The following is a 19,764-nucleotide window of genomic DNA, read 5'->3' on the forward strand; positions in this document are numbered from 1 at the left end:
CTCGTCCTCATTCCAAGTAACTTGGCAGGTTATGACCAGTTAGACTTATTTATGAAGTGTCCCTCATTGTTAAAAAGTAAGCTAGTTTGGCTAACTAACTTTGAAGTGTCTTGAGGAGCGATATGAAGAATTGTCGATAGTTTTTAATGAGATCATCATTCTAAACACTTTAAAATGCATGAAAAGTGTACATTTTTTGCCATTACTGTTGGATTTTTTAATGTAGGTACATATAATCTACATATACGCAAAAATAATAAATACAAGATACATAAAATACATTGTGTTACAGACGAAGTTTGCAACTAGAGCACTATGTCTTCATGTGTCCCACCTCTCTGGAAGGACATGTTTGTCTATCACTGGTCATGGTATGGCACATGTTGCTTCTTTTTGCTGTCACTGGATGCAGTGTGGTGCTCAATATAGAGGAGGGGCATCCTGTAGTACCTCTAGTAACTGTAGGGGCTAGGCCTGCATCTGACACACCACAAGGGCAGACCTGACTGGACCCTCATGCTACCAGCTGTCAATCTAATCCAACTATGAAACAGGCATTTTTCATCCCTCAACTGATAATTCTGTGTATGTAGTATGCTTCACATATATGGAGGGGTTCCACAAATATAATTCTTTCCAAAAGGATGGAATGAAAAGCCTTTTTGTGTTTTTTTCATGTAAGAGGAGAAATTGGCCAAGGGCAACACAAAAAACTAAAAAAAAAAAAAAAAAAAAAAAACACCCACTTAATTGTCAGTTCCCTTGCAGATTGAAGAATAAGCTGAAAGAATGGTACAAGTCTTGAAACCTCCTTTCCTCTTACTGACTCACTTCAACCTCTTTCTCATTTTCACAATGTTGCATCTCTTGCTATCCTCTACTGCTATTTTTATGCCAACTGCTGTTCTGATCTTCCTAACTGTATACCTTTCTTATTTTTGTGACCTCACTGCTCAAGACTTTATTCTTTCTGTACACCTCTTTAATACAAGAGTTAACTAGAATCCCCTTTTTCTGTGACCTTGCTGCTCAAGAATTTCTTCTTTCTTTCACCTGTATTATCTCCACCTCTCTAATACAAGAGTTAACTAGAATTCTCAATCATTCATCTCTTTCTCTGGTAAACTCTGGAGCTCCCTGCCTGCTTCTATATTTCCACCTCCTTATGACCTGAACTCTTTCAAGACACTTATGCTTCCATTTTGAGTAGGTTTACTGACTGCATGGTGACCAGTACTTCACTGAGCCTTTTTTTTTTTTTTTTTTTTTTCCTTACAAATTTTGTTGTTCTTAGTCAATTGTTGGTAAGTTGCTGCCTCAGGCCAGCAGGTAATATTTCAGTGGGCGGCAATAGTCGTAGCCACAGTGCTCACACTGTTTGCAACAGAAGTTCTCTCATTGCTCCTCCAGGTTGTTGTAGCGTAGACAGTGTAGCAGCACAGCACCTCTCCTGTGGCAAGTAGATTAATGGCTGATAGACGGTAGCTTTGGCATACCATGCCACCCCTCTTGAGGTCCTCCCTACTCCCAGTGGAGTTGGTCAGTGTTGCTAGTAATGGCACTCCTAGCCAGTACCTTGGCCTACTGTAGGCTGGGAAGACATTGCTGGTGGGTTTGGACATCATGGTGGCTGCTTAGGTGTCTTTGTTGGCAACCCCATTTGTGCATACTCCTGTATGCCTTGGCATCCAGTTGACCCATATGTGGTGCCCCTTTGCAACAAGGCTCTGGAGGTGCCCAAGGATGCTGCTAACAAAGTGCATGTCAGTAGATAGCCCAGCTACTGCAGGACCAGTAGTGTAGATCTAGAGTCTTATGTGGATTATTACTGTCCCGTCTTGACAGTGGAGGATGTGATTGAGTGCCATTAGCTCCATTTACAAAGCTAAGCACTGGTCTGGCATTCTCTAGGCAAGCATCTCCTCACCAGTAATCACTTGTTCCTCTGTCAGGTTCCATGGAGTCATCCATGTAATAGATGGCACAGTCCTGGCTGTTAGTCTGGGTCACAGTTCTTAGGTTATGCTACTGCTGCTGCTCCTTCACACACTGCTGTCTGGCAGCTTCACAATAATGACCTCTACTTCTACTGGTGATGGGTGCCATGGGAGCCAGCATGGCATAGCTCTCAGCTGGTCAATCAGGTCCTTTGTGGAGCAGTGGGTCAATGTTGATGAGGGCATTGACAGCTTCAGTGACCCATCTCAGTCACATGTTAGTGGGAAAGAGGTCCTAGCATTAAAGCAGGCACAGATTGGTGTACATTGCTGACTCTGTCCTGCAGGAGAGTCTTGGCTGCCTGGCTGGCCACAATCTGTTGCATCCTGGTGGCTGGTGGCATCAAGTGGGTCTCATTCTGCATAATGCAGTTGCTGATCCAGCCAGGTCCACCAGATCATGGCCCTCATAGCATAGTTCTTGATGACTTCATCTCTCTCTGGGTAGGTGACAGGGTGACTCTCAGAAAGAGGCTTGACTTGTTGCTACGGAAATTGAATAGCCTTAGAGAAAAGACAAAAAGAGAAAAAAAATTCGGAGAAAAGAAAGAAAAAATAGTTTCATAGAAGAAATTATTGATTAAAGAGAGATTGAAACACCAAAAATAGATTTATATAGAAGAGAATAGCCATATAAGGCTAGTGACTAGATGGTCAAGGCCTACTGATATCCTCTTGGTCCTTGGTAATCATCTTGTCCTCACTGGTAAAGGTATTGGACTTGTGTTTCTGTGAGTGATCAAATGGAGGTTCAATCTTATGTGAACATCTCCCATGGTCTGTTTAACCTCCCTATGCTCAAAGAGGTTTTTCCATGTTTTCCTGATATTTCAAGTCAGGACATTACATTTAATACATCTGAATTCTAGCACACAAATTAACACTGGAAAGTTGTTCTGCTGTCTATGAAAATATATCTGATGGCATGTTCCCTGAAGGAGCATTTCCCAAGGGCAGAAGGATGTTCACCTCTCCCTATGCAGACGTTGCATTCGTGCTTGTTCCAGCATGTGGCCTTTGTTAACATTTTGTCACACATGTAATTTTAATGTTTTTATCCTTTAGCTATATGGTTTTCACTTCTATTAGCAACTTTAGCTTCATTCATTTATCATATATATAGTACCTTTTTACAAACTCTTTTGTTATTCATCATCTCATTATGGCCATAACATCTATCTATTCCTTTTCATCCGTTGAATTGAACCATTTCATTATTCACACTGCTTGGACAGTTGCTCATTCCACATTTACATTGCTTTCATCCTCTCATCTTGTCACTTTGCATGTCACTCCCAGATCATTCCACAGCATACACTTAATTGTTGTGTCTTGTAAAGAATCCTGTGTAGTAAGCAGAAGGGAGGATGAAAAGTATTGACAGGCAATGAGGAAATCCTAATTTCAGAGAAGCTGTTTTAGCAAGAGAAGATATATCAAATTTTCAATTGAGATTTGTTAATGAAGGATAGTCCAAGTATGTTCTTTGTTGAAGATGGGGGAAAGTTGAGCGTCAGTAAAGAAAATGGGGAGTTTCTGAGTTGTGTTGAGTAGATAAATCAAGGAATTTGATAATGAAAGATTTGTCTTAGCAAGATTTATGCGAGACTCTCTTGATATTTTTAAGGCAAAGGTTTTACTGAAATCACACAGAAAGGATGATCAAGATTCAGCAAGGGAAGTTTAAAGATTGCTAGTGCATCATCCTTTATAGAATTCACACTGATGATTGGAAAGTTGTGAGCAGATACATGCTTCAAAATTTTCTTGTTGAGCTTAAATTAAGATGTTTTAGTAAGACAAGAAATCAGATACTTTTAGATTGATACTTGGAGGTTCAGAGTGGCACTTTAATCAGGGACAGATTAAATGTAGGTGAACTTTCAGCTAGAAGTAAATGTTGATAGACACAGATAGGAAAACAAATGAAAAAAAAAATTATATCACAGAGAAAAATATCGGGGACTCATCAGGGCCATAGGCTTACTAAGGATCAAAGCCAGAAAGACAATAAAAAAATTTAGCTGAGGTCTGAGGAAAAGATTTCAATTTTATAATTGAAAAGATGGCACTGGACTTATCTATAAGAAATAGGGGGAGGAAGATAAATAAGAAAAAATATTGATGTTTTTGCTACATGTCAGAAATCATAAGAGTATGAACTGACACGCTTTTGATATTTCTTATTGATGAAAAGTTTCTTGGAAGTTGGAGAACAGATTTGACATAGTTTTGATCAGAAATATGAAGGATCTTTAGGAATTGAAAGATTAGTATGTACCCTGTGAGCTGCCTTCATCCTGAATTGCACAAAAGTGAGCAGAGTTTAGCTAGAGTTTATGAGCTTTTATGGTTATGGAGGACTGTCCTATATCCATTGTTTCTTTAGATGAAATGTCATCACATCACCTTGATATGGAAATACATTACCATGGGCTGAAATTAAGAATTCAAGTAATATATGAAAATACCACAGTATATTTCTGGTTTGGAATAAGTCTTACTTGGTATATGTCCTGTTTGGATGCAAAGAACAAATAAATAATAATAATAAATAAATGAATAAAAGAGAGAGAGAGAGAGAGAGAGAGAGAGATGCTTGGTATATGACCTTTGGAATACAACTCTAGGTCAAAATGAGTAACAGTATCATGCTACCCTTGTTTACCTCTCTCAAAATGAAATAACAACTGCCCCCAAGTAATGCTGCCAGATTTTTTAAAAATTAGTTTCATCTAATTGTTATTGTATTTACCTTATTTGACAGCATGTAAAACTCATCTTATTTCTTAAAAATGGTTAAAAATCACTCAGCATCATAATGTGAATATGAGGGGTGTAGATTTGATTTCTTTTGCACAAACACCTGAAGATTTGCACAGCCATATCACAGGTAAAGGCGTTACATCAGGTTTTTCAACCATAATAGAGTATGATGTAAGGAAGTGTTGAAAATAAAAAAACATCTCTGTTTAGTGATGCAGCAAGTATGCTGTTGACATCTCTGAAGTTGGGGGTCTCATCTCAGTAACTAGGCCATGATCTCATGCATCTTATAGGATATTTTTAATGTGATTGCTTGGTCTTCTTCAGTTATAATGTTAGCTTACTTTGAATATTACATACTTAAATACATGTAAGTAGATAAAAAAAAAAAAGATAAATAAATAAATAAATGAAATTATCCTGAATATGCCTTACTGAAGTATGAGTGTGTCTTATATACCATCAAATGCAATATATAAGTATTTTGATACTTATCAGTATTTGAATTATTTTGTATAACCCATCAATGTAGCACTGTATGATATATCAATGACAAAAGGAATTTTTACTTATGAGAATGGAGGGATAATTTTTCCTTTATTGTTAGAAAAGTTTGTTTGGCATATGCCCTGTTTGGTATAAGTACTATAAGGAGCTAGAGCAGACTATTGGTGTGTACTGAGGTGCTACTTTATATACATATTTTTCATAAAATAAAGTTTAACAGACAGATTTTTCAAAATGAGTAGCATAGAAATACTAAAGCAGCATTGCAGCTTGTCATTGGGTGGGTACAGTAAGCCCACTCGGATGTTGAATGTCTTTCAAAATTCAAGACATCATCTGCTGTGTTTTTTTTATTCAGAAATTGTTTCTCCTACTTGGCAGCAGGTCACAACTTGTAACTTATACCAAGTACCTAATCACTGCTGGGTGAACAGGTAGCTAACAGATGCCATACACTTGAATAGATGTCTGCCCAATGACTTCTGACCTGACCCAGGATTCAAACCTAGGCCTTCCTGATTGTGGGTTAGGCACACTAGCCACTGTGCCACAGGGACCTGTAGGACACTGGATTAGTAATTTTACAAGATTACAAAGAGGTTAGGATAGAATACACATTGATGAACTGTAATTTATTTGATTTTTTTAAATTTGTGTACAACATCAGGGATATTGATCTGCTCAGATTTGTGAATAGAGTTATGCTAAGTAGTCTTCTATTTGATGGGTGCTCTCTCTCTCTCTGTCTCTCTCTCTCTCTCTCTCTCTCTCTCTCTCTCTCTCTCTCTCTCTCTCTCTCTCTCTCTCTCTCTCTCTCTCTCTCTCTCTTTCTCTCTTTCTCTTTCTTTCTCCCCCTCTTCACTTCCTCTGGTAAGTCCTCCTTGGACCCTATCTGTTGATCTCCCTGATGACTTTCCTCTCTCATTAGGAATTTCTTTTTCATTCACACTTAGTTTACAGACTCCTTTTTTTTTCAGCCTTTCAATGTTGTCAAATTATCTCCTTGTTTCTTTTCACTGCACTACGTAATTGACACTGCTTACATTGGTGCTCACACTGCTTATCTTAAATACTCTTTTTCATTGCTCTCAGCCTTCTGTCTTTTTACTTGCACATGCCTTTCTCCAGTAATTACTAATTCCATAACATTAACTCTTGATTAGTGTGTTCTAATCTTTGTCAAGATCTCTGATTCATATGTTAGTGCTGTTAGAAAAGTACATACTATTCCTGAAATCCTTCTGTATCTTTAGCTGCATTTCTCAGTTTTTGTTGTACTCCCTATTTTTTCAATATTACATCTACACTTCATAGGTTTCTCTTCATCCATCCATCTCACCATGTCAGCATGTCTCACCATGCCAACACTATTCCCAAGAACTTAAACCCACTAACCTCCTCTTTTTGCTTCTGGCCCATAATCACCTCTTGCCTTCCTACAGTTGGCACACTTATCCTATAAGGTATCCTAAAGTTAAACACCAGTATTTTCTAATTAGAAACAAACTCACTTCACAGACATTCATCTTAAGTTTCTATCTCATACGTGCATTATGGAAGTTATCCATCACTGAAGTTCCCTTTCGGCTGACAGACATACTACTTCAATGTCTCCCATTCTAACCTGACCCATCATTTTCTATGTATTATTTATCTTGCTCATACACTACAGACTTTCACAAAGATATAAAACAACCGTAGAGACAGCACAGTGATTATGCATCCTAGTTTCACTAATGGTCCCTATTGCAAAAGTCTCCAGGCTGTCCCTCTGCTCTCACACAAGCACTTGCATCCGTATAAAAAGTTTAATTCTTTTCATCAACTGCCCTTTTATACAAAGAATTTTAAGAACTTTTTATCTAACATATTATATGTTTTATTTGGGTCCATTAGTATTGTATGGATATCTAGCTTTTTTTCCTTTCAAAAGTGTGAGACTTATCCTTTCAGTAATGAATATCTTACTGTTATTCATTGAAAGTTGTAAAATTATGTTTTTTCCTTAAAACCTTCTTTTTGTACCTGTCTGTGTTTAATGCAACATGCACACTAGCATTTTTCTCTCCTTCAGGATGGCTGTTGCATTTTGAACTGGTCAAATGTGTATTAACTTTTTTGTTTGATTAATTGAAGATCTGAATAGTCAATTAACAAGTGTCCATCCTTTAGTGGTGATATAGTTTGAATCAAATTCAGTCACAGTTGTTGCAAATAAACATCATTCTTGCCATGGCACTTCAGTCACATTTGATTCACAGGTAATGTAAATGATGGGTCAGAATTACTATATTTTTCCAACTTAGAAACAATTTTGAAAAAGGTCTCTTTTTTGCTCAAAGTTGTGTCTATTGTTTGTGTCCTGCTGTGTGTTCAGTATTTCTTGCTAGCTGTAAAAGGTTGCCTGTAGATCTGGTAGGTCTTGACATTTGGCATTATAGAATTGGAAAAAAAATATGTGGTGCAATATACCTAGCTCACTGCATTTGTCTTGAGTAGTCAGGAATTTTCTTAAAAAAGAAAAAGCCCTTTTATCTATAGTTAATTCTGTTTGTGAACTTATAGGCATATATATATATATATATATATATATATATATATATATATATATATATATATATATATATATATATATATATATATATATATATATATATATATATATATATATATATATATATATATATATATATATATATATATATATATATATATATATATATATATATATATATATATATATATATATATATATATATATATATATATATATATATATATATATATATATATATATATATATATATATATATATATATATATATATATATATATATATATATATATATATATATATATATATATATATATATATATATATATATATATATATATATATATATATATATATATATATATATATATATATATATATATATATATATATATATATATATATATATATATATATATATATATATATATATATATATATATATATATATATATATATATATATATATATATATATATATATATATATATATATATATATATATATATATATATATATATATATATATATATATATATATATATATATATATATATATATATATATATATATATATATATATATATATATATATATATATATATATATATATATATATATATATATATATATATATATATATATATATATATATATATATATATATATATATATATATATATATATATATATATATATATATATATATATATATATATATATATATATATATATATATATATATATATATATATATATATATATATATATATATATATATATATATATATATATATATATATATATATATATATATATATATATATATATATATATATATATATATATATATATATATATATATATATATATATATATATATATATATATATATATATATATATATATATATATATATATATATATATATATATATATATATATATATATATATACAGTATATATATATATTTATACAGTATATATATACATAACCCATATCTCAACTCTTAACTCACAAATACAGGAAGGAATGATTATTTAAAAAGAATTTTGTTTCTCAAGCATCTGAGTTTTTAGGTTAGTGAATGTATGGTTGGCAAAGTCATTATCTAGTGTGTGCAGGAAAAATTATGATTAGGGAATTAATGACAGGATGAACAAGGTATTAAAAATGTGTTATGTTTTTATAACACTTGCTCTACATTGATGTACACCTAAGGCTCATGCAGTGCTGTTTTCACTTGTACCAGGCTGGCAGAATGCTATCTGAATTTGAGTACACAGACACCAAAGAGGAAAAGCAGGCATAATAACTGCCATCAACTCTTTATTCTCTCTCTCTCTCTCTCTCTCTCTCTCTCTCTCTCTCTCTCTCTCTCTCTCTCTCTCTCTCTCTCTCTCTCTCTCTCTCTCTCTCTCTCATCATGTATTATGAACTGTATGAGAGAAATGAAACTGTCATATGTTGAACTGAAACTTCAGAATAATCTTGTGTATGGGTCTTAATAACCATTTTGGGAACTTATTTTTCATATTCGAAGCTTAACAAAATGTGTCTTTATTAACTTGTTACATCCCATGACTGTAATCAGATTGAATTGCCATAAGATATGTCATTCATTGTACTCTAGGAACAATTATCTGTCTGGTGAACTGTATTGACAGCTTTGGAAACAAGTCTACCTAAGACAGTTGTACCTTTTGTATTTTTTATTTATTCATTTATTCTTTATTCAGTTGAATGTGTTTGCTTATATTGATTTTTTTTCCTATTAATGTTGCTGACATTGATTAAGAATAACTGCATCTCTAGCCCTTTTATTTTTTTTACATAATTTTTTAGTGTGAAGATAGTGGTAACATGTGCATATTACATAAACAATTAGGCCAGGTGAGTTTCTACTCATAATCGTAGCTACATAAGACTGAACTTTAACATTACGAAAACTTCCTCACTGATGTAATGTGACCTTGCTCTTTACTAAAATGGCCTTCATGCATTTCTTTGTGGTCACTTCTGCCTCTTTGACATTTCCACCTCAACAGTTGCCTTTTGCCCTTTTCTCTTGCCCTTAGGAATCATCTGTCCCCTGATGAGAGTGTGGGTAGGTGCCTTGATCTGAAATAAGTTCTTTGGTGTGGGCTATTTGGTAATTAATGTTTTTTTCACAAACTTGTATTGTGCTGTGATAAGATTTTAAATAGTAATAATCAGTATATGATAGTGTGTGTGTGTGTGTGTGTGTGTGTGTGTGTGTGTGTGTGTGTGTGTGTGTGTGTATTTACCTAGTTGTTTACCTAGTTGTAACATACAGGAAAAGAGCTATGCTTGTGCTGTCCTATCTCCATATCTATGCAAATCCAACATTTCTTTGAAATTATTGATTGTCTTGGCTTCAACAACTCTCTTATCTAAACCATTCCACACCTCTACACATCTTTTTGGAAAGCTGAACTTCTTGATATCTCTCCTGCAGTTGTCTTTTCCTAATTTCTTTCCATGCCCTCTTGTGTCATTATTGTCCCAGATTAATAAGTCTTCTCTATATAATTTTTCCAGTCCATTCATTGCTCAATACACTGCTATTAGATCTCCTCTTTCCCTTCTCTGTTATAAAGTTGTAAGACCTAGTATTTGTAGTCTTTCTTCATATAACCGTTCACTTAAACTAGGGGGAAAGCATTGTTGCTGCACTCTGTATTCTCTCTAGTTTGTTTATGTGTTTCTTTTTGTTCGGTGACCATACTATAGCTACCTATATACATATTCAAATTTTGGTCATATTAGAGTCATTAACAGTTCTTTTTATAATATCTTTATTAATGTAAGTGAATGCCATCCTTATATTTCTCAAAAGTTCATAGGCATTTCCTGTAATTCTATTTATGTGCTTTTCTGGTGACAAGTTATCCACAATGGTTACTCCTAGGTCTTTTTCTTCGGACTTCTTCTTAATATCTTCATTCCCCATTGAGTAAACTCCCTTCAGCCTTCTTTTACTCATTCCAAATTCTAATATGCTGCACTTTTTGTATTAAATTCCATTTCCCATGTGAGTGACCATTCCTCCATTTTATCCAAGTCTTGTTGTTGTGTCTCACAATCTTCTTTTCTGTTCATCCTCCTCATTAACTGGCATTATCTGGGAGATAATGGCATAGTGGATAAGGTGGTGAGCATTGGATTGAGCAGACGTTCATCGCGTAGGTTCAAATCCCACCACGTACTGCCTTGATACTATGTCATTTGTCGAGTGGTTTCAAATTATCTATATGTCACCATAATACTCAGGTTCTAAGTGGTTACACCAAAGATGTGCTTGGGTGGTGATATGGGCCCTAATATGGCTACCACTATAAATGAAACTGCCTGTGCCACTAATGGGTGGAAGCTGAACAGCACTCCCCATACTCTTCAAGTATACCTACAGGCCCTCTAGGCTGTAAAAAAAAAAAAAAAAAAAAAAAAGTGATGTAAGTGTCTATATTTTTGGGTATATCATTCACATATACCACAAACATTATTGGTGCTAATACTGACCCCTGCAGAACTCCACTTAAGACTCTCTTCCTGGTTGATTTTTAACTCTTATTATTGTTCTCATTTCTCTGTCTTTAAGAAAGTCAGCCATCCATTTCAGAAGTCCTCCCTTTAGTCCTTTAGTCTATGTGTGTGTGTGTGTGTGTGTGTGTGTGTGTGTGTGTGTATTTAAATAGTTGTATTTACCTAGCTGTATTGTACAGGGTTTGAGTGGTGCTCATAGTGTCCTGTCTCCATATCTCCATTTATCCAATTTTCTTTAAAGTCATGCACATTATATGCTGTAGCAACTTCATTGCTCAATACATTCCACTTTTCTGCCATTCTATGTTGAAAACTGTTTTCCAATATCCTTCACTCATTGCCTCATCCTAATCTTGTTTACATGTCCTCTTGTTCTTCTAGCTTCTTTTGTCACCAGCACCAGGTCTTCCTTGTCTATTTTTTCAATGCCATTTACTATCTTATACATTGTTGTTAGGTCTCCTCGTTCTCTTCTGTCTTATAAGGTTGTCAGTCCCATTTCCTTCAGCCTTTCTTCTTATGTCAGTTCGTTTAGTTCTGGCACACCTTTGTAGCTATCTTCTGGATTTGTTCTAATCTTCTTATATCTTTTTTTTAGAGTGTTTTGACCACATCACTGCTGCATATTCCAGCTTTGGATGTACCATGCTCGTAATAATCTTTTTCATCATATCTTTGTCCATGAATTGAAATGCCACTCTAATATTAGTCAACATTTTGTATGCTAATCCAAATACCTTACTTATGTGTTTTTTAGAGTTCAGATTTTCTTGTATAATCACTCCCAGATCTTTTTCCTCTTTAGTCTTCATTATTTGTTCCTCTCCCATCAGGTAGTTCCATACCAGTCTTCTTTCCCAATTCCATTATGTGGCATTTCTTGGCATTGAACTCTAATTTTCAATTCTTACTCCACTCATAGATTTGGTGTAGATCTTCCTGCAGCAGCAAACAGTCCTCTCGGGTTTTCATTACTCTTAGCAATTTTGCATCATCAGCAAAGATATTAATATAACTGATTAACCCATTTTGTATGTCATTTACATATACAGGCAATCCTCGCTTAACGAACGTTCACAGAACGAAATTTCGCTACAACAAATGTTTCCTTTTACTACCATCTGCTCGTTTAACGAACACCAAACTCGCTTTAACGAAATTTTATCCAGGTAATTTTTTCCAAGTTTGAAAGCCCCGCCATATCACGCAAGCTGACAGGCTTTTTAATACACCAGTGCCTCTCGTGGCAAAGTGCACACCACTGACTCCCCCTAGTTCATAACAATAACAGTGTCAGCAGCAGCTCGTCTTCCCTCACTCAATATGCCACCAAAACGCCCTGCAATGTCACCCAGCATTGCTAAGAAGACCAGGAAGTCTCTTACTCTCGAAGTGAAGCTGGATATTATTCACAGACACGAGAGAGGCGAGAAAACTAATAGCATTACTTGCCACCATGGCTTCACTAAATCTGTCTCTACTATTTTCAAGTCAGCAGACTCTATTAAGAAGGCTGGTGAGATCATATCTTCCTTGCAAGCTAAAAGAACCACCTGAACTTGTGACTCTGCAATAGATAAAATGGAAAGCCTTGTGGAAATGTGGTACATAAGTTTTGTATGCGGTATAATGATGCATCCTTTGTTTACATTCCACAGGTTGCCAGCTAGTGTTTTTCTTGCTCCACTCTCCCTCCCTTCATAAATTTAAGATCATCAACATTATAAAGTTACATACATACATTAGTGTACATTATAATGACTTAAATTAAGCTGCCTAAATGTTTTTCATAATTTTTACTTTCATTAAACCTTTCACTGTACTAGAATGCACTCTCACTTTGTTCACTCTCAATGGAAGTTCAAGTCAGGGGTTAAACTTGTTATAATTGGTTCACTTAAAGAAAATTTGCGCAACAAATGTTTTTTTAGGAACGTAACCTGTTTGTTAAGTGGGGGTTGCCTGTACCTGAAACATAACTGAGGCTAACACTTAGCCTTGTGGCACTTCATTTGTTACTTTACCCCAAGATGGGTACTCGTATGTATCTCCATTCACAGTTCTCATCTCTCTGTCCTTCAAGTAATCCCTTATCCAATCTAACAAAAGTTCCTTTCAGTCCTCCTATGCTCTCTAACTTCCAAAGTAGTCTACCATGAGGGACTTTATCAATAGCCTTTTTTTTTATTTCCCGGTATACCATGTCCACCCATGTATCTCTGCTCTCCAGTCCTTCTTTTACTCTTGAGTAGAAACTTAATAAGTTTGACACACACATGACTGTCCTTCAAGAACCCAAATTTCTATCACAGACACCTGTTTTTCATACAAAAAACTAGCAGTTTCACTGTCTTACTTACTTTCATCCGCCGAGATTACAATTATTTCCGCCTGGCGCTACGCCTGCCAGCGTGGTGCCTGGTGCTGCCAATGGGATTGGCTGTGCTGCCTCGGGCCCTCAGTTAATTTTTGGCGCACATCGTGTTCACACGCGTTGCGCTTTCATCCCTGTTTCGCTTCTTGAACTTTTCAAGTGCTTTCTCTGCCAGTTTCTCTTCGTGTTTTCATGGCGGAGGACCTTAATGGGCAGCCTTCTCGTCCAGAGCAGCCTGCTGCTACTCGGGAGAGTAGTTTGCTGATGGATGGGGCTGCCTCCACGCCTGGTTCTTCCGGCTCTCAGTCATCGTGTAAGCCTTCTAGAAGGGTTTGCACGAGACCAGACTGCACCAGAGTCTTGGGCAGTTTCCTCCAGGACCCTCATTTTGTTTGTGTTAATTGCAGGGATATCTGCAGCCCAGGTAAGAGGTGTGATGAGTGTTCTACTTGGAGCAGTGATAAAGTCCTTGCCGCGTATAAGTACCAGTGAGGTTTGAGGCGCAGGAAATGTGCCAAGGCAAAACATTCACATAGTTCTGTTGCCCCCTTTTGTAATGTTTCCTGTGATGTAGGCACATTGCAGTCTGTTAAAGCACCTCCTTCTATTCAGGGGACAAGGGTTTCACCGGCTGCCTCTGTTTTGTCTGACGTTCATGGTGGCTTGGAGATTTCGTTTCAGGACGTTGGTGTTTTGTCCCAGGATGAGCTAATAGCTGGGGATTTGGGTTCTCAGCAGGGCACTAAGCCTCCTGTTGCTATTGACCTCTCTTTGTTTCTGAAGTCTTGGCAGGAGGAGGTGCTTGCTTCTGTCAACTCTCTTGTTGCTTCTCAGATTGGAGATTTGCGTGGTTCTGTGCCCCCGCTACTGACCCCTCTCTTCCAGCTGTGCCCTCATATTCGGACCCGGACCTGATGCAGTTCAGTGTCCCGCCCCCCTAGAGTCCTGACACAAAAAGGTGTGTGCAGTCACACTGAGTCAGGGGGCCATGGGGGGCTGTCCGAGGACTAGAGGTGCCTCTTAAGCGTTCACGTCCACCTAAGGATGACGCTCAGAGGATCAGAAGTCCCGCCCCACCTCAGTGGTGTCGGGCTACCCCCCTTCTCGGGACTGGTTGGTGGGGGTGGGCTGGTGCGGTAGGCCTGGTCCCCCTTCCCCCCCTGTGGCCTTGGGTGAAGGCCCGGCCGGGAGAGACACTTGCCCTCTTGCCTTGTCTCTCCGCCCACAGGATGGCATGCTCACGCCTTACCCACGGGCTGCCTCCTCTGTCCGTTCAGCCAACAGGGGCCAAGTGTCTGACGACCTCCCTACGGCCCAACAAACCCTCTGTCCTGCTCGTACAAGTCTCCACAGTGGTCATGTTGCCTCTGTTTTGGCTGATGTGTCTCTTCTTTGGCACGACCTGACATGCTCATCAGACCCATCATCGACCTCTCCATCCTAAACAAGTACGTCGTCACCACCAAGTTCAAGATGGAGACGGTCAGAACTGTCATGTCTGCAATACGACAGAACGACTGGATGGTGTCTCTCTATCTGAAGGACGCCTATCTCCAGGTGCCTGTCCATCCAGACAGCTGGTGTTTCCAGCACTTTTCCTGGGAGGACTGCCACTTACAATTTCGAGTCCTTTGCTTCGGCCTCTGCACTGCCCCACTAGTCTTCACTCGTGTCATGGCCCCTGTCTCAGCGGAGTTCCATCGTCAGGGCTTCTGCATCCGCTGATATCTGGACGATTAGTTAGTCCTAACTTCGTCTGCAGACGAGGCTCGAAGAGCCACCACTTGTCTCATCGGCATCTGTTCAGTTCTGGGGATTCGCATAAATTGGGAGAAGTCCTCTTTAACTCCAGAGCAGGAGAAGACCTTCCTCGGGATGCTGATTCGCTCTCCTCCTTTGAGGGTTTTCCCGACGCAGGGGAGGATACACAACCTACTGAATACAATTCGTTCCTTCCTCAGTTGTCCATCCCCACCTGCAAAGGACTGGTTACGACTTCTCGGGCACTTGTCCTCCCTCATTCATCTAGTGCCAGGATCAAGGAGGAGAATGCGCCTTGTTCAGATTCAGCTGAACCTGCAGTGGGACAGACAGACGATGGCGGATGACCTTCCTGTACACTGGGACCTCAACAGTCGTCGGGACCTGGAGTGGTGGCTGGAGGACCAGAACTTGGCACAGGGTCAATCCCTCCATCTGGCTATTCCGGACATCTTTCTCTTTACGGATGCCTCAAACGAAGGGTAGGGGGCTTCTTTCCTTCAGGATTCTGTGAGTGGCCTCTGGGACACCCAAGAGAAGTCCCTTCATATCAATGTTCTGGAACTCAGGGTGATTTGCCTGGGGTTCCAACACTTTGTGGACATGCTGCGGAATTCTGTTGTTGCTGTTTTCTCTGACAACACCACGGCGCTCGCGTACCTGAGCAAGGAGGGGGGTACCCACTCCACTCTCCTCAACAACGAGGCTTGGGAGATCTTAGACTGGGCAGAGGCTCATTCGGTGGGAATTTTGACTCAGTTTGTACGGGGCTCTGACAACGTGGTTGCCGACTACCTCGGCAGGCGACACCAGATTCTATCCACATGGACGTGTGCCGTCAATTGTGGCGGGTATGGGGCTACCTGACTGTCGATCTCTTCACCACATGTCTCAACTACAGGATCCCAAACTTTGTCTCTCCATTTCAGGATCCCAAAGCAATTGCCACGGATGCTTTTCTTTACAATTGGGACAACCAAAATCTGTATGCCTTCCCTCCTTTTCCTCTCATCAGGAAAGTGCTCAACAAACTTCGGGCTTCCAGCAACACCAGGCTCATCTTGATTGCGCCGTTCTGGCCCCAGAGAGAGTGGTTTTCAGACCTGTTGGAGGTGTCACGAGAGCCACCCTGACGCCTTCCGCTTCGGCAGGACCTCTTAACTTAGCCCCAATCCCACAGGTTCCACCGTGGTCTCCACGGGCTTCAGCTAACAGGGTGGAGACTGTCAAGCGATACGTGAGATACAGAGGCTTCTCCTCTAAGGTGGCGGAGTTCTTGGCACATGATAAGAGGTCCTCTACTTCTTTAAACTATCAGCACAAGTGGAAGAGGTACAGGAAATGGTGCAAGGACAACGGGCATACTGTTTCTAACCCCACGGTCCAGAAAGTTGCAGATTTTCTTGTTTATTTGCGTTAGGATTGTCATCTTTCCACCTCTGCTATCAAGGGCTACAAGGCCATGCTTAACAGCGTCCTGGCAATCAGAGGGGGTGGACCTCAACAACGACCAGGTGCTGAGGCTTATTATCAGAGCCTGCTCTTCCCAGCCACAGAGGCCTAGCAGGAATCTTTGGCCTTCCTGGAACTTGGATGTCGTTCTTCGCTTCCTAACCAAGGCTCCCTTTAAACCTCTGCGGCTCTCGTCTACCAGAGACCTGACTAGAAAGTATCTTTTTCTGCTTGCTCTTACTACAGCACAGAGGATAGAAGAGATCCAAGCACTCTCTCACAAGACGAGCTGGCAGGGACAGGATCTGCTGGTCTCTTATCTTCCTGAATTTATTGCCAAGATGGATACGGACGCCCACAGTACTCCTCGGGAGTTTCATATTAAGAGCCTTGCCACCGTCATGGGTTCTGAGGATGTGGAGAGACTCCTATGTCCCGTTCGCGCACTTCGTCACTACCTGCACAGGATGGCTTCGCCTACAAGACCCCGCAACCTCTTTCTTGCTATTAAGTGTCCTTCCAGACCTATGTCCAAAGCAGCAATTTCCTTCTTCCTACGGGATACCATCAAATCGGCCCACACTTCTTTCCCTGACTTCCTGCTGTGAGCTTAAGGTCCGTGCCCACGACATCCGTGGCATTGCTACCTCTATGCTCATGTGGAAGAACTGCTCTGTTCCCACTATCTTGAGAGTGGCCTGCTGGAGGACGCCTTCGGTCTTCGCTGACCGTTATCTCCGGGAAATAGTAAGACAGGAGGGGAATATCTTCATCTTGGGTCCATTGGTCGCTGCTGGACATGTGGTTGACTAATTCCTTCGCCTGGCCATGCACAGACCTTGGAAGTCCGCTCAAGGTTGCTCTTCTTGGCGGCTTGTTTGTACAGTCCTGTCACCTTCAGCCAGGGGGTAGAGGGTCAGTAGCCGGGATGGGGCTCTCTCCTCAGCTCCCTCCTCCAGTCATAGGCATATGCATGCTCCTAGGACACTCACCACTGGTCACCTAGGGCTCTAATTTTTGTGGCACATGGGTCAAGAAGTGCTCCCATGCACCTGGTTGCATTCTCCAGCACCCTCTTCTCCACGTCAACCTCTACCATGGGTTAGTGTCTCCACAATGGACAGTTATTTCACCCTTTACATCTGCCTCATCCTGTTGACTCCCACCTCCTTAAATGTTGGAGTCTGCTAGTTTTTTGTATGAAAAACAGGTGTCTGTGATAGAAATGTAATTTTTAATGCTAAAATTAATTTCTTCACTTACCTGTTTTTCATACAAAAAACAGGTGCCCTCCCTTCCTCCCCCAGTCTGTTTCAATGCTTATGAAAATTAACTGAGGGGCAGCGCAGCCGATCCCATCGGCAGCGCCGGGCACCGCGCTGGCAGGCGTAGCGCCAGGCGGAAATATTTGTAATCTCGGCGGACGAAAGTAAGTGAGACAGTGGAACTGCTAGTTTTTTGTATGAAAAACAGGTAAGTGAAGAAATTAATTTTAGCATTAAAAATTACATTGTCTGTTCGATATAACGTGTTCTTCCAGATACTTAACCATTTTTCTTTGATAACAATTTCACATATCTTCCCCTCAACATTTGTTGGTCTGTAATTTAATGGCTCAGTTGATTTTCCTTCTTTAAATATTGGGATTATGTTGGCTCTCTTCCATTCTAGTGATACTCACTCTTCTTGTAATGTAACCATTTCCCAAATTGGATCTAACAGCTGCTCTTTACATTCTTTTAGTGCTCTGCCTGATACACCATCCGGTCCCAATGCTTTTCTGATATACAAATTATCTAGTAGTCTTCAAATATCTTCTTTGTGCAGTATGATTTCCTGCAATCCTTGGCAATGCAATGTCCTATTTGCTTCTGCAATTTCCTCTTCTTCAGTGAACACAGTTTTGAAGCTCTCATTCATTATTTCACTCATTTTCTTTACTATTTGGTATGTCTTCCCTTCTTTAATTATTTTTTCTATTGTTTCCTTATTCTTCATCTTACCATTTATAAATCTGTAGAAAAGCTTGGCTTCATCTTCACTTTTTTGCCCCCACATCTTCCTCAAAGTTTCTTTTTTCCTCTCTCCTTACTCTAATAGATTCATTTCTCCCATCCTTATACTGTTGTCTGTTGTTTTCATTTCTCTGCTTTTTGAGTTTCTTCCAAGCTTTATCTTTTGCATTTTTAGCTTCTATGCATCTGGCATTGTACAGGTGTATATACTTTTCTTTACTCTATAGATAGGTATATATTTCTTCACTCCGTTGTTGCATTTCTGTAGGAATATTTCATGTTTCCCCTGTATTGTCCTTCCATTCATAATTGGACACTAAGGTATTGTATGCTGGGAGGGGTCTCTGGCTTCTTTGTGAATACTAGGTCAAGCAACAATGGTTCTTCCCCCCTGTACCGTGTTGATTCTTCCACCCACTAATAAAGTGTATGTATCAGTCAACTGTAACACCTCCTCACTTTATTGTCCAGCATTACTTTTATCTCTCTCAAGTTTACTCTTTTACAGTTAATGTCTGCTACTAATAGCATTCTTCCATCTATTCTTATTATCTTATCTAAGTACTTAATCATCTCTCTTTGCATATCCTTATGTTCCTTGGTTTCCCATGTATTTGTCTTAGGTGGCTCATACATAACTATGATTTTCCTCTTTTACAATTCTTCTGTTTTGATTGTTACTCCCATTACTTCCACCATGCCATCACCACGTTGCACTTTCTCAACACATATATAATCACGAACCATTATTAGCACTCCTTCTCCCCCTT

The 19,764-nt window shown here is 38.9% G+C and overlaps 1 protein-coding gene across 2 annotated transcripts in view; it reads left to right on the forward strand.

Moving 5' to 3' along the window:
• LOC123520220 overlaps positions 1–19,764 on the forward strand; it is an 83,915-nt gene that overhangs the window by 910 nt on the left and 63,241 nt on the right. The gene's annotated exons all lie outside the window — the stretch shown is intronic.

Source organism: Portunus trituberculatus, chromosome 46 (assembly GCF_017591435.1).
Source record: "Portunus trituberculatus isolate SZX2019 chromosome 46, ASM1759143v1, whole genome shotgun sequence".
NCBI classification, from domain to species: Eukaryota; Metazoa; Arthropoda; class Malacostraca; order Decapoda; family Portunidae; genus Portunus; species Portunus trituberculatus.